General features: G+C 40.6%; 1 pseudogene; it reads left to right on the top strand.

The window, feature by feature from the left end:
- Positions 1 to 9,414, top strand: part of LOC133084599 (14-3-3 protein eta-like) — a 163,409-nt pseudogene extending 153,995 nt beyond the window's left edge.
- Positions 9,415 to 13,196: the final 3,782 nt, after the last annotated feature.

Here is a 13,196-nt window from a genome sequence, read left to right as displayed (position 1 = left end):
CCCTGAGACAAATAAAACAAGTGTCAGTCATGACCAGCAGGGTTTGGCAGTGATTTCCCTGGAGATTACCCCAGAGAGAACCAGGCAAGGGGTCCTCCAGGCCTTGTCATGGGGATCAGGTGAGGGAGGGAAGACCTACTACCCCAGACCAGAAAAACTGCCAATCAAGATGGGAAAATGGGAACACTATCAAAAAGACCATATTTTTCACTGAAAAATATCTCTTAAAAAAAGTAAGGATTCTTCTGGTGGATGTATTGATATAAATTGGAAAACAATTTGATATGACCTAGTATCTTAGTCTGCTTGGGCTTCCAAAACAAAATGCCATAATCTTGGTGGTTTAAGCAATAAAAATTTATTCCTCACAGTTTTGTAGTCTAGAAGTCCAAGATCAAGGTATCAGCATGGAAAGTTCCTGATGAGAGCTCTCTTTCTGGCTTGCAGACAGCCACCTTTTTACACTGTCCTCATATGGTGGTGGGACAGGGAGGGGGGCAGAGAGCAGAGCAAGCTCTCTGGTATCTCTTCTTATAGGGCCACTAATCCTATTCATGAGGGTTCCACCCTGATGACCTAATCACCTCCCAAAGGCCACACTTCCTAATACCATTGTCTTGAGGGTACTATGGAACTTCTATGAAGGAGTACTTAAACCCTTCTTCTCTGTGCTCTGCCATTAAGCTTTCCCACATGATTTTGTTTTCTAAGGACTGAAGGGCTACGTGAAGTGTGTCTGTATAACCCACAGATAGGCTCTGCTGTCCACGATAGTGGCAGTGCAGCTGCCATCAGCACATGTTTTTCTAGTTCATGCCTGGCACTCTCAGGAACTAGATCCAGGCACACGTGGGTTCCAAAATGAAGCCAGCCCTTGAAGAGAGCCTCCCCTTTCTCTTGGACATGATTCAACATTTCACTGGGTAGACCTTCTCATAATGCATCGCTGAAATGCCCAAGATTGCTCTTGAGTAGGGCCCAGTGGGGTCACAGGCAATGTGGGGTCATGGCATGTACAGTCTAGAGAAATGTCACAGGTGACAAACGTTGCAAGGCCTCAGAAGATAAATGCAGCATATGAATAAAAGCTCAATTTAGAGGCTCAGGAACAGGACTGCTCAGAATTTGCCCACGGATTTCTGCAGTTATATGTGGTCAGTCTTCTGAGGGAACATTTCAGGTAACTTCATTTTACACATATTTTTCCAGATTATTTGACCCACCAGTTTTCTAGCCATTCATCATATACTATGTAGCTTTATGGTTTTTTGTCTCTTTCTCTGTTTTCTTATTTTCCACCCTTCTTTTTTTTTTTCAGAGTAAATCAGGAGTCCAAAGTCTTGAGTCTAGACCTGATTCCACCATTTGCAAAGCTGTGTGACTTCAGACAAGGCACTTAACCTCTCCAAACTTTAATCTCTCCTTTATGTTAAAATTAAATACAAAATGGAGAGCAGACTTGAGATTTCTCTGAGCAGACAAAGTCATTTAAGCCATGTAAGTAAAACTAAATCTAGATATTTCACGAACAAAAGCAAAAATCTTAATTAGGTTATTTCTGGTAAATGGCTCTGAGAATTTTAAAAGAAACTTGTCATCTTCCTAAAAATGGCATGAGATAATCACTTTTAACCAATCTCCTGCTATCTGGAAACCCCCATTGTAATAACCAATCCTCGTTTTTACTTTATAAGCCAACCTGTAACTTCATGGCCCTGAGTTTCATATCAGTTTGAATTTGGAAGCACCCAGTGAACTGTTTTTATAAGCACAATAAACCCTTAGTAAATACTATCTATTGATTTCATGGTTTTACTTTTGCCATTTCTGGATTTTTGACATCTGTAAAATTAAGGCACTGGTCTACATAATCCTAATGTTTCTTGTGTTAGGCCAGTGATTTTGTGGTAGATATGATGCCAAATGGCTTCTGTCTTGCTGGAAATATATGTATGCCATTAGCTCATCCAAAAGCTAAGAGAATTCAGCACCACCAAACCAGCTCTACAACAAATGCTAAAGGAACTTCTCTAAGGGGGAAACACAAGAGAAGAAAAGGACCTACAAAAACAAGCACAAAACAATTAAGAAAATGGTCATAGGAACATACATATCGATAATTACCTTAAACGTGAATGGATTAAATACTCCAACCAAAAGACACAGGCTTGTTGAATGGAACAAAAACAAGACCCATATATATGTTGTCTACAAGACACCCACTTCAGACCTAGGGACACATACAGACTGAAAGTGAGGGGATGGAAAAATATACTCCATGCAAATGGAAATCAAAAGAAAGCTGGAGTAGCAAAAATCATATCAGATAAAATAGACATTAAAATAAAGAATGTAACAAGAGACAAGGAAGGACACTAAGTAATGATCAAGGGATCAATCCAAGAAGAAGATATAACAATTATAAATATATATGCACCCAACATAGGAACACCTCAATATATAAGGCAACTGCTAACAGCTCTAAAAGAGGAAATCGACAGTAACACAATAATAGTGGAGGACTTTAACACCTCACTTACATCAATGGACTGATAATCCAAACAGAAAATTAATAAGGAAACAAGCTTAAATGACACAATAGATCAGATAGATTTAATTGATATTTATAGGACATTCCATTCAAACACAGCAGATTACACTTTCTTCTAAAGTGCGCATGGAACATTTTCCAGGATAGATGACATCCTGGGTAACAAATCAAGCCTCAGTAAATTTAAGAAAATTGAAATCATATCAAGCATCTTTTCTGACCACAACGCTATGAGATTAGAAATCAATTACAGGGAAAAAAACGTAAAAAACACAAACACATGGAGGCTAAATAATACATTACTAAATAACCAAGAGATCACTGATGAAATCAATGAGGAAATCCAAAAATACCTAGAGACAAATGACAATGAAAACACGACGATCCAAAACCTATGGGATGCAGCAAAAGCAGTTCTAAGAGGGAAGTTTATAGCTATACAAGCCTACCTCAAGAAACAAGAAAAATCTCAAATAAACAATCTAACCTTACACCTGAAGGAACTAGAGAAAGAAGAACAAGCAAAACCCAAACTTAGCAGAAGGAAAGAAATCATAAAGATCAGAGCAGAAATAAATGAAATACAAACAAAGAAAATAATAGCAAAGATCAATAAAACTAAAAGCTGGTTCTTTGAGAAGATAAACAAAATTGATAAACCATTAGCCAGACTCATCAAGAAAAAGAGGGAGAGGACTCAAATCAATAAAATTAGAATGAAAAAGGAGAAGTTACAACAGACATGGCAGAAATACAAAACATCCCAAGAGACTACTACAAGCAACTATATGCCAATAAAATGGACAACCTGGAAGAAATGGACAAATTCTTAGAAAGGTATAACCTTCCAAGACTGAACCAGGAAGAAGTAGAAAATATGAACAGACCAATCACAAGTAATGAAATTGAAACTGTGATTAAAAATCTTCAAACAAACAGAAGTCCAGGACCAGATGGCTTCACAGGTGAATTCTGTCAAACATTTAGAGAAGGGCTAACACCCATCCTTCTCAAACTCTTCCAAAAAATTGCAGATGAAGGAACACTCCCAAACTCATTCTATGAGGCCACCATCACCCTGATACCAAAACCAGACAAAGATACTACAAAAAAAGAAAATTACAGACCAATGTCACTGATGAATATAGATGCAAAACTCCTCAACAAAATACTAGCAAACAGAATCCAACAACACATTAAAAGGATCATACACCATGATCAAGTGGGATTTACCCCAGAGATGCAAGGATTCTTCAATATACGCAAATCAATCAATGTGATACACCATATTAACAAATTGAAGAAGAAAAACCATATGATCATCTCAATAGATGCAGAAAAAGCTTTTGACAAAATTCAACACCCATTTATGATAAAAACTCTCCAGAAGGTGGGCATAAAGGGAACCTACTTCAACATAATAAAGGCCATATATGACAAACCCACAGCAAACATCTTTCTCAATGGTGAAAAACTGAAAGCATTTCCTCTAAGATCAGGAGCAAGACAAGGATGTTCACTCTCACCACTATTATTCAACATAGTTTTGGAAGTCCTAGCCATGGCAGTCAGAGAAGAAAAAGAAATAAAAGGAATACAAATTGGAATAGAAGAAGTAAAATTGTCACTGTTTGCAGATGACATGATACTATACATAGAGAATCCTAAAGATGCCACCAGAAAACTACTAGAGGTAATCAATGAATTTGGTAAAGTTGCAGGATACAAAATTAATGCACAGAAATCTCTTGCATTCCTATATACTAATGATGAAAAATCTGAAAGAGAAATTATGGAAACACTCCCATTTACTATTGCAACAAAAAGAATAAAATACCTAGGAATAAAGCTACCTAGGGAGACAAATGACCTGTATGCAGAAAACTATAAGACACTGATGAAAGAAATTAAAGATGATACCAACAGATGGAGAGATATACCATGTTCTTGGATTGGAAGAATCAATATTGTGAAAATGACTATACTACCCAAAGCAATCTACAGATTCAATACAATCCCTATCAATTTACCAATGGCATTTTTTACAGAACTAGAACAAAAAAAATCTTAAAGTTTGTATGGAGACACAAAAGACCTCAAATAGCCAAAGCACTCTTGAGGGACAAAAACAGAGCTGGAGGAATCAGACTCCCTGACTTCAGACTATACTACAAAGCTACAGTAATCAAGACAATATGGTACTGGCACAAAAACAGAAACATAGATCAATGAAACAGGATAGAAAGCCCAGAGATAAACCCATGCACCTATGGTCAATTAATCTATGACAAAGGAGGCAAGGATATACAATGAAGAAAAGACAGTCTCTTCAATAAGTGGTGCTGGGAAAACTGGACAGCTACATGTAAAAGAATGAAATTAGAACACTCCCTAACACCATACACAAAAATAAACTCAAAATGGATTAGAGACCTAAATGTAAGACTGGGCAGTATAAAACTCTTAGAGGAAAACATAGGAAGAGCACTCTTTGACATAAATCACAGCAAGATCTTTTTTGATCCACCTCCTAGAGTAATGGAAATAAAAACAAAAATAAACAAATGGGACCTAATGAAACTTCAAAGCTTTTGCACAGCAAAGGAAACCATAAACAAGACGAAAAGACAACCCTAAGAATGGGAGAAAATATTTGCAAATGAATCAACAGAGAAAGGATTAATCTCCAAAATATATAAACAGCTCATGCAGCTCAATATTAAAAAAACAAACAACCCAATCTAAAAATGGACAGAAGACCTAAATAGACATTTCTCCAAAGAAGACATACAGATGGCCAAGAAGCACATGAAAAGATGCTCAACATCACTAATTATTAGATGAATGCAAATCAAAACTACAATGAGGTATCACCTCACACCAGTTAGAATGGGTATCATCAGAAAATCTGCGAACAACAAATGCTAGAAAGGGTGTGGAGAAAAGGGAACCCTCTTGCACTGTTGGTGGGAATGTAAATTGATACAGCCACTATGGAGAACAGTATGGAGGCTCCTTCAAGAACTAAAAATAGAATTACCATATGACCCAGCAATCCCACTACTGGGCATATACCCAGAGAAAACCATATTTCAAAAAGACACATGCACCCCCAATGTTCATTGCAGCACTATTTACAATAGCCAGGTCATGGAAGCAACCTAAATGCCCATCGACAGTTGAATGGATAAAGAAGTCGTGGTACATATATACAATGGAATATTACTCAGCCATAAAAAGGAACGAAATTTGGTCATTTGTAGACGTGGATGCATCTGGAGACTGTCATACAGAGTGAAGTAAGTCAGAAAGAGAAAAACAAATATCATATATTAATGCATATATGTGGAACCTAGAAAATAGTACAGATGAACCAGTTTGCAGAGCAGAAATCAAAGTAGAGAAAAAACGTATGGACACCAAGGGGGGAAAGTGGCAGAGGGTGGGGGTGGTGGTATGATGAATTGGGAGATTGGGATTGACATGTATACACTGATGTGTATAAAATGGATGACTAATAAGAAAAAATAAAAATAAAAAATAAACATCAAAAAATCCCCCTATTATTATTAAATAGTGCAAATAAATGGGTTAATGGTATTAAAAAAAAAAGGTGCTCATCAAATGATACTTTTGAGAAAATGAAAAGACAAGACACAAATGGAGATAAAATATTTACAATACATATTTGACAAAGAACTTATATCCAGAATATATAAAGAACTATTATAACTCAATGATAAAGAACTTAATTTCTTTTTTGAAAATTGACCAAAAGACTTGAATAAACACTTTACAGAAGAGACTAAACGAATGACCAGTGAAGATATAAATAAGTGATCTATATCATACATATCAGTAAAATGTCAGTGAAACCACCATAAGACACCACTTCACATCCACTAGAATGTCTAAAATTAAAAATGCTGATAACTCCAAAAGTTGGCAAGGGTCAGCCTGGAAACTTATACACTCCTAGTGGGAGTGTGAAATGGTACAACCATTTTGGAAAATAGTTTGATGCTTCCTTAAACATACACTCACTCTGTCACTCAGCAGAGTCACTTTTAGTATTGACCCAAGAGAAATAAAAATACACTTTCACAGTAAGAGTTGCACAGGAATATTTCTAGTGAGGTTATCCATCATAGCTCCGAACTGGAAAAATCCTAAATGTTCACCAGTGAGAGAACTGATAAACATGTGTTGACAGAGTCATGTGATGGAACACAAGTCAGCAACAAGAATAGAATTACTGATACACATTAACAACATGGATAAACCTCAAAATATTGCATTGAGAAGAAGCTAGACACCAAACAGTAAGCACCGTGGGATTCCAAAGTTCAAGAACAGACAAAACTAATCTATAGTGACAGAAATCAGATCACTGATAAAGGTGGGCAAGTGGAGACCTCCGGGGCTGACTGATACGTTCTGTATCTTGATTACAGTGGTTACGTGGTTATGTCTTTATAAAAAATTAAAGAACTGGGTATATAAAATCTGTGCATTTTACCGTATGAAAAGTATACCTCAATAAAAATAAAAGTTGGGGGTGGCAACTTGCTCCTCCCTGATCCCACAGACCACTGCAGGCCTTGGGCCACCCTGGGCTTAGAGCAGGGTGTACCACCCACCCCAGGACCAGCTGGAGCTGGAGGAGGCCGGCTTTGGGAGTTTGGTCACAGGCATGGACGTTTAAAGGGGCCACCTCACCAGCCTTTTCTTCTGCCTCAGAGCTGGGTGGGTGAACCAATTTCCACCATGATGAGACTTCACAGTGGTCTCTCCACTGCAGACTGGAACCCCTAGGTAGAAGCCAGAACCTGGCAATCACAGCTCAGCTCTGGGAGCAGAGGAAGCATTGGAGCACACAGAGTGTCGGCTCTGGGTCAGGCTGTCCTGGCTCCCACTCAGGACCTAAGCCCTGGACCAAGCTGCCCCACTGCCCCTGACTATTCCCTTCCTCACTGCACAGTGGGAGCATTGGCTCCCAGGGCCGGTGCAGGGCTGTAGATAAGGAGGGCCTCGCAGTCGGGGCTAAAAGATGTATCAGGGTTGGGCAGTGCTTTTTCACAATTTTCCCTCAGTTTTCTGCTGTGGATTATTTGTCATCATCATCTTCTGCCCCTCCCCACTCCGGCCCTCGCTCCTTCCCTCTTCTCCCCTCCTTTCTTCCTTCCTTCCTCCCCTCCTCCCCCTCCTCCTCCCCCTCTATACTGATACTGTTTCATTCCTGACGTTGGTCATTTGTGTCCTCAATTTTTTTCTTTGTCAGTCTTCCTAGAGATGTGTCAATTTTATTGATCTTTTCAAGGGACCAGCTCTTTGTCTCAATGATTTTGTCTATTGTTTTTCTGTTTTCAGTTTTATTGATTTCTGTTTAAAGAATTTCCTTTAGCCATTCTTTTAGGTAAGGTCTGCTGATAACAGATTCCTTAGTTTTCTTTCATCTGAGAATGTCTTTCCCTTCACTACTGACAAATATTTTCACTGAGTAGAGGATTCTTATTGATAGTTATTTCCTTTCACAAATGGAAAAATATTTTGCCAATTCCTCTGGCCTCCATGATTTCTGATGAGAAATCCACTGTCATTGGAATTGCTTTTCCTTTTTAGGTAAGGTGTCACTTTTCTCTCTGCTTTCAATTTTTTCTTTGTCTTTAATTTTCAGATGTTTAATTATGATGTGTCTTGGCATAGATTTATTTGGATTTATCCTGTTTGTCACTCAGTTTCTTGAATCTGTGGGTTTTTGTCTCTTGCCAAATTTAGGAAGTTTTCAGCCATTATTTCTTTGAGTACTCTTTCAGGGCCTCCTTGTTTTCTCTCTTTTGGGAATCTTATGATATGAATGTTAGATCTTTTATTATCATCCCACAGGTCCCCAAGGCAGACTTTGTTCATATATTTTTCCAGTCATTTTTTTCTCTATTATTCAAGTTGGGTAATTTCTATTGTTTTATCCTCTAGTTCACAGATTCTTTCCTCTGTCCCATCCATTCTGCTCTTCAGTCCATCCACTGAGTTTTTTTATTTTGGTTATTGCACTTTTCCACTCTAAAATTTCCATTGACTTCTTCTTTATATCATCTATTTCTTTGTTGACAGTTTCTATTTCTTTGCTGAGGCTTTCCAATTTTCATTCATTTCAAGGATGTTCAGGATTACAGGAGGCACACAGGTTCATGGTAAAGGGAGATTGCATTTTGACACCTAGGCAGTAGTCCAATTTAATGGAAGTAAATCTTCATTCTTCTTAGTAGTAAGTCAATATATAATATCTATTGGTTTCCTTTCCCTTGACTGAGTGTCCTCAAAATGCCTTGCTGGCTTCTCTTCACCATTCTTTTCAACCAAAACTGGAAGAAGATCAAGAAGGAGCTGGTGCAGTGTGCGATGACATGCTGGCTCTGCTGGACAAGTTCCTCATTAAGAACTGAAGTGATTTCCAGTACAAGAGCAACTTCTTCTACCTGAAGATGAAGGGTGACTGCTAGCGCTACCTGGCAGAGGTGGCTTCCAGTAAGAAGAAAAATAGTGTAGTCAAAGTTTTAGAGGTGGCCTGCAAGGAAGCCTTTGAAATCAACAAAGAGCATATGCAGCCGACACACCCCATCCAGCTGGGCTTGGCCCTCAACTTCTCCGTGTTCTACTAGGCCATCCAGAATGTGCCCAAGCAGGCCTTCCTCTTAGCCAAACAAGCCTTCAATGATGTCATAGCCGAGCTGGACACTCTAAACAAGGATTCTTATAAGGACTCCATGCTCCTCATGCAGCTGCTGCAACACAACCTTACCCTCTGGAGGAGCGACCCACAGGACTTTTACTTTCATAGGCACTTTTTTCTTACTCACTAAATTCAGTTCAGAAATGTCAACTGAGCACCTACTCCACCTTGGGCACTGTGCTAGCTTCCGGGAAACATAAAGGAGTGAATATATCCCATTCCCTCACAGAGCTGTCAGGCTGCTGTGTCACAGTAGCCTAGAAAGCTTCCAGAATGAACTTTTGGTGAAGAAAATAATTGTATGTACATCATGTTTCCTCCTCCCAATAGGTCCATTATGTAAACCCAGATTTTTTATATTTTGAAATTGTTTAGAAGTAGAAACAATTCACTTGGTAGCAAGTTTTAGATCGACTGCAAATTTCCAGAATTAGTTCAGGGAGGCTTCAATAGTTGGTCAGCAAAAATTGGATGGATCAGAAACTTTTGAGCAGAGGCTTCAAGATGGTGTTTATGAGGGAGACTTCTTGCACTCGGAAGTTCTTCGTGTGCTGATGGTGAAAGAACAGTGTTCTTGTGTGGGTTACTCCTGATAAGAGAACACAGTCAGAAAGCAGCTCATTGCAATTCAGAATGAAAAGTGCCCTGTGAGGTGTGCACAAGGGGCCATGGGAGCATGAGGAGGCCTGGCTGTCAACGGAACTTCAAGGGGAGATGAGACACTCAGAGTGAGGACTTTGCTGGAGGTGAAGAGGGCAAGGCTGACAAGCGTTCCTGGCAGGGAACAAGGCTTATTGACAGAGAGCCTCTCTTGACCAAACTCTAGTTGGCAACTCTGAGCTCTTCTTCAACTAGGCCCTCCCCTGAGCAGGGGACCCTAAGAGCCTGATTTTAGTAAGATTCCTGCTCGGACAGTTTAGCCAGCATCTCCCACCCTCGACACCTTGTCATCCTCGATATCTGACAAGATTCCTCACTCCTTCCCCAGGGGATGTCTGCTCCATCTGGCCTGCCTTCAGCAAGGATCCTGTGAGGTCCGTTTAACCAGCATCTCCCACCACCCTGCTGTTTCCTCTTAGTAACTCCATCCTCTGACCCCAGCAGGCTCTTGGCTGTGAATTCCCACCTGTCTGTGCTGTATTCAGAATTATCCCTGGTTCTGTACTGATGTCTCCTTTCCCCTCTTGCAATAGTTCTTGAGTAAAATCGGATTTTACCACTTTAACTACTATCCAGCTCTGGTTTTTCTTTGACATGTCTGTTGGGACAGGCTGGGCTACACTGAGTAACAACAACCCAAAGATTGCAGGGGCTTAAAATAGTGAGATTTGTATATCACTTGTGCTAACATCCATCTCATTGGAGTGGGCTCTGCTGCTCAGTGTCTCTCCCAGGCTAACAGAGCCTCCATCTACAGCACTGTGGTCACCACATGAGAAGGATGCATGCATTGCATGCTGCCCTTGAGGGCTGCTTTGCTGAGCTGACACTGCCACTTTCCCTCACATTCCATCACCCAAAACAGTCACAGGATCAGTCACACCTGACTCCCAGGGAGTGGGTTGTGCAGTCCCACCACATGCCCAGGAGGAGGAACCCTGAGATTACCCGACCCTTCACATGTGTCTGATGTCACGGGGATAGGGAAGGGCTGGTCGGTTACAATAAAATGTTTGGACTCTGAGCTATGGCATGCCCCTTTTAGGCAGGGAAGAGACACCGGCATTTTGTGTTTCAGAAAGATAATTCTGCTGGTGGTGTGGAGAAGGTCCTGGTGACAGCAGACAGGGAGGAATTTACCACATCAACCGTGGTGCCAAGTGGAGAAGTGACGATGATTCAAGAGACATTCCTGAGGTAAAATGAATGGAATTTGGTGAAAGACTTGCTCCATGAGTTGAGAGAGAGAGAGGCCTCCAGGAAAGTGTGGAACTTTCTAGGTTGGGAGTCAAGGTGACTGATTGCATGACTGAGGCCAGCAGTGGAGCAGAGTTTCACAGGAGGAGAGAGGTTGGGGCACCCAGGGGCCTGCACAACGTCATGCCCCTCCTGACAGGTGAGGTATCAAGCCATCGGTAGAATTATCTTGTGTGAGTGCTGAAGTGCTGGCCATGGATGGGAGCCCTAGGAGGAGGGTACAGAGTTTGGGAAGGCTCAGAAGCAAGCTGGCAAAGAGAGGGGTGACCCGGAGGGAAGGCAGGGGCAGGACGCTCCAGGATGCTGAGGGGGACAAGGACTCTTAGAAGTGGGGCTCAGAAAACCCTCCAACTTCTGGGGAGACAGGAGATATGGGCTCGAAGAATAAAAAAGACATCCATTTGGACAATTAGAAGTTATTGGTATATTTGCAAGAGCAATTTCAGTGCGGAGATGGGGGCAGACATGGCCAAAGGCTGAGATTTTTCTTCAAAGGACTTTGTACACACTCTTCTCACTCCTCAGAAATTCCCTACTTCCTTAATCTCCCAAATCAACTCACAGAGCATCTCTCTCTAAAGTTTTCCTCGATGTCCTCCTCTCCAGGCTGCCTCTACCTTTTTCCCTCAGCTAGTCTTGCTTCGGGAGGCCTGTGTTGACCATCCGTACCGGGTGTTTCCACCCCATCTGGAATCATTGCCTGGCTCTGGCTTCTGCGCTGGGCTGTGAACAGGGATTGTGTTGTATCACCTTTGCAAACTTAGTGTCTGTCTCAAAGGAAAATTTTAAAAATGTAATGTAATGAAGAGAAAAAGGAAAAGCTTTAGGGGAGCAAAGCGGTGACCACTTTTACAGGAGGAAGAGGAGTCAACAAAGAGAGAGATTGAACATAAAAAAGAGAAAACATGGAGGAACCAGAGAGAGAATGGAGCAGGAGCCCAGGAAAAGGAGTTACCCAGACAGACTCCCCTCAGACCACAGACTAGAAGCTTCTTTTCTGTGGAAATGAAACAGCCCTGGTGTGAAGACCTACAGTGTCTCTGAGTTGGAGGCCCCTCTGAAACAATCAGGTCTCAGCTCAAGAAGCCGAAGGAGAACCTTGTTACCTCCAACTAGGTTTTCAGCTCTTTATAGGCAGGTCTCGTTTTATTGCACTTTGCTCTTTGTGTTTCACAGATAGTGCATTTTTTACAAATTGAAGGTTTGTGGCAACCCTGCATCAAGCAAGTCATTTTTTCCAACAGCATTTGCTCACTACTTATCTCTGTCACTTTTGGTAATTCTTGCAGTATTTCAAACTTTTTTTAATAATTATATTTTTTATGGTGATCTGTGATCAGTGATCTTCGATGTTACTATTGTAATTGTTTTGGGGGACCTCATATTGCACCCATATAAGACAGCGAATTTAATTGATAAATGTTGTGTGTGTTCTGACTGCTTCACTGACCAGCTGTTTCCTTGTCTCTCTCCTTCTCCTCAGGCCTCCCTATTCCCTGCAATACAACAATATTGAAATTAGGCCAATTAATACCCTAGAGTGACCTATAAGTGTTCAAATGAAAGGAAGAGTTGCATATCTCTCACTTTAAATCAAAAACTAGAAATGCTTAAGCTTAGTGAGGAAAGCATGTTGAAAGCTAGGCCTCTTGTGCCAAACTGTTAACCAAGTTGTGAATGAAAAGGAAAACTTCTTGAGAGAAATTAATAGTGCTGTTCTAGTGAACACACTAATGATAAGAAAGCCAAACAGCCTTATCACTTATATGGAGAAAGTATTAGTGGTCTGGATAGAAGAACAAACCAGCCACTGCATTCCCTTAAGTCAAAGCCTAGTCCAGAGCAAGACCCTAATTCTATGAAGGCTGAGAGAGGTGAGGATGCTAAGATAATTCATGAAGGTGGTTACACTAAATAACAGATTTTCAGTGTAGATGAAACAGCCTTCTATTGGAAGAAGATGCCATCTAGGACTTTCATAGCTAGAGAGGAGAA

The sequence above is a fragment of the Eubalaena glacialis genome, chromosome 2 (assembly GCF_028564815.1).
Source record: "Eubalaena glacialis isolate mEubGla1 chromosome 2, mEubGla1.1.hap2.+ XY, whole genome shotgun sequence".
NCBI classification, from domain to species: Eukaryota; Metazoa; Chordata; class Mammalia; order Artiodactyla; family Balaenidae; genus Eubalaena; species Eubalaena glacialis.
Note: the sequence above shows the minus strand (reverse complement) of the source record. Positions and strands in the feature narration are given on the sequence as shown.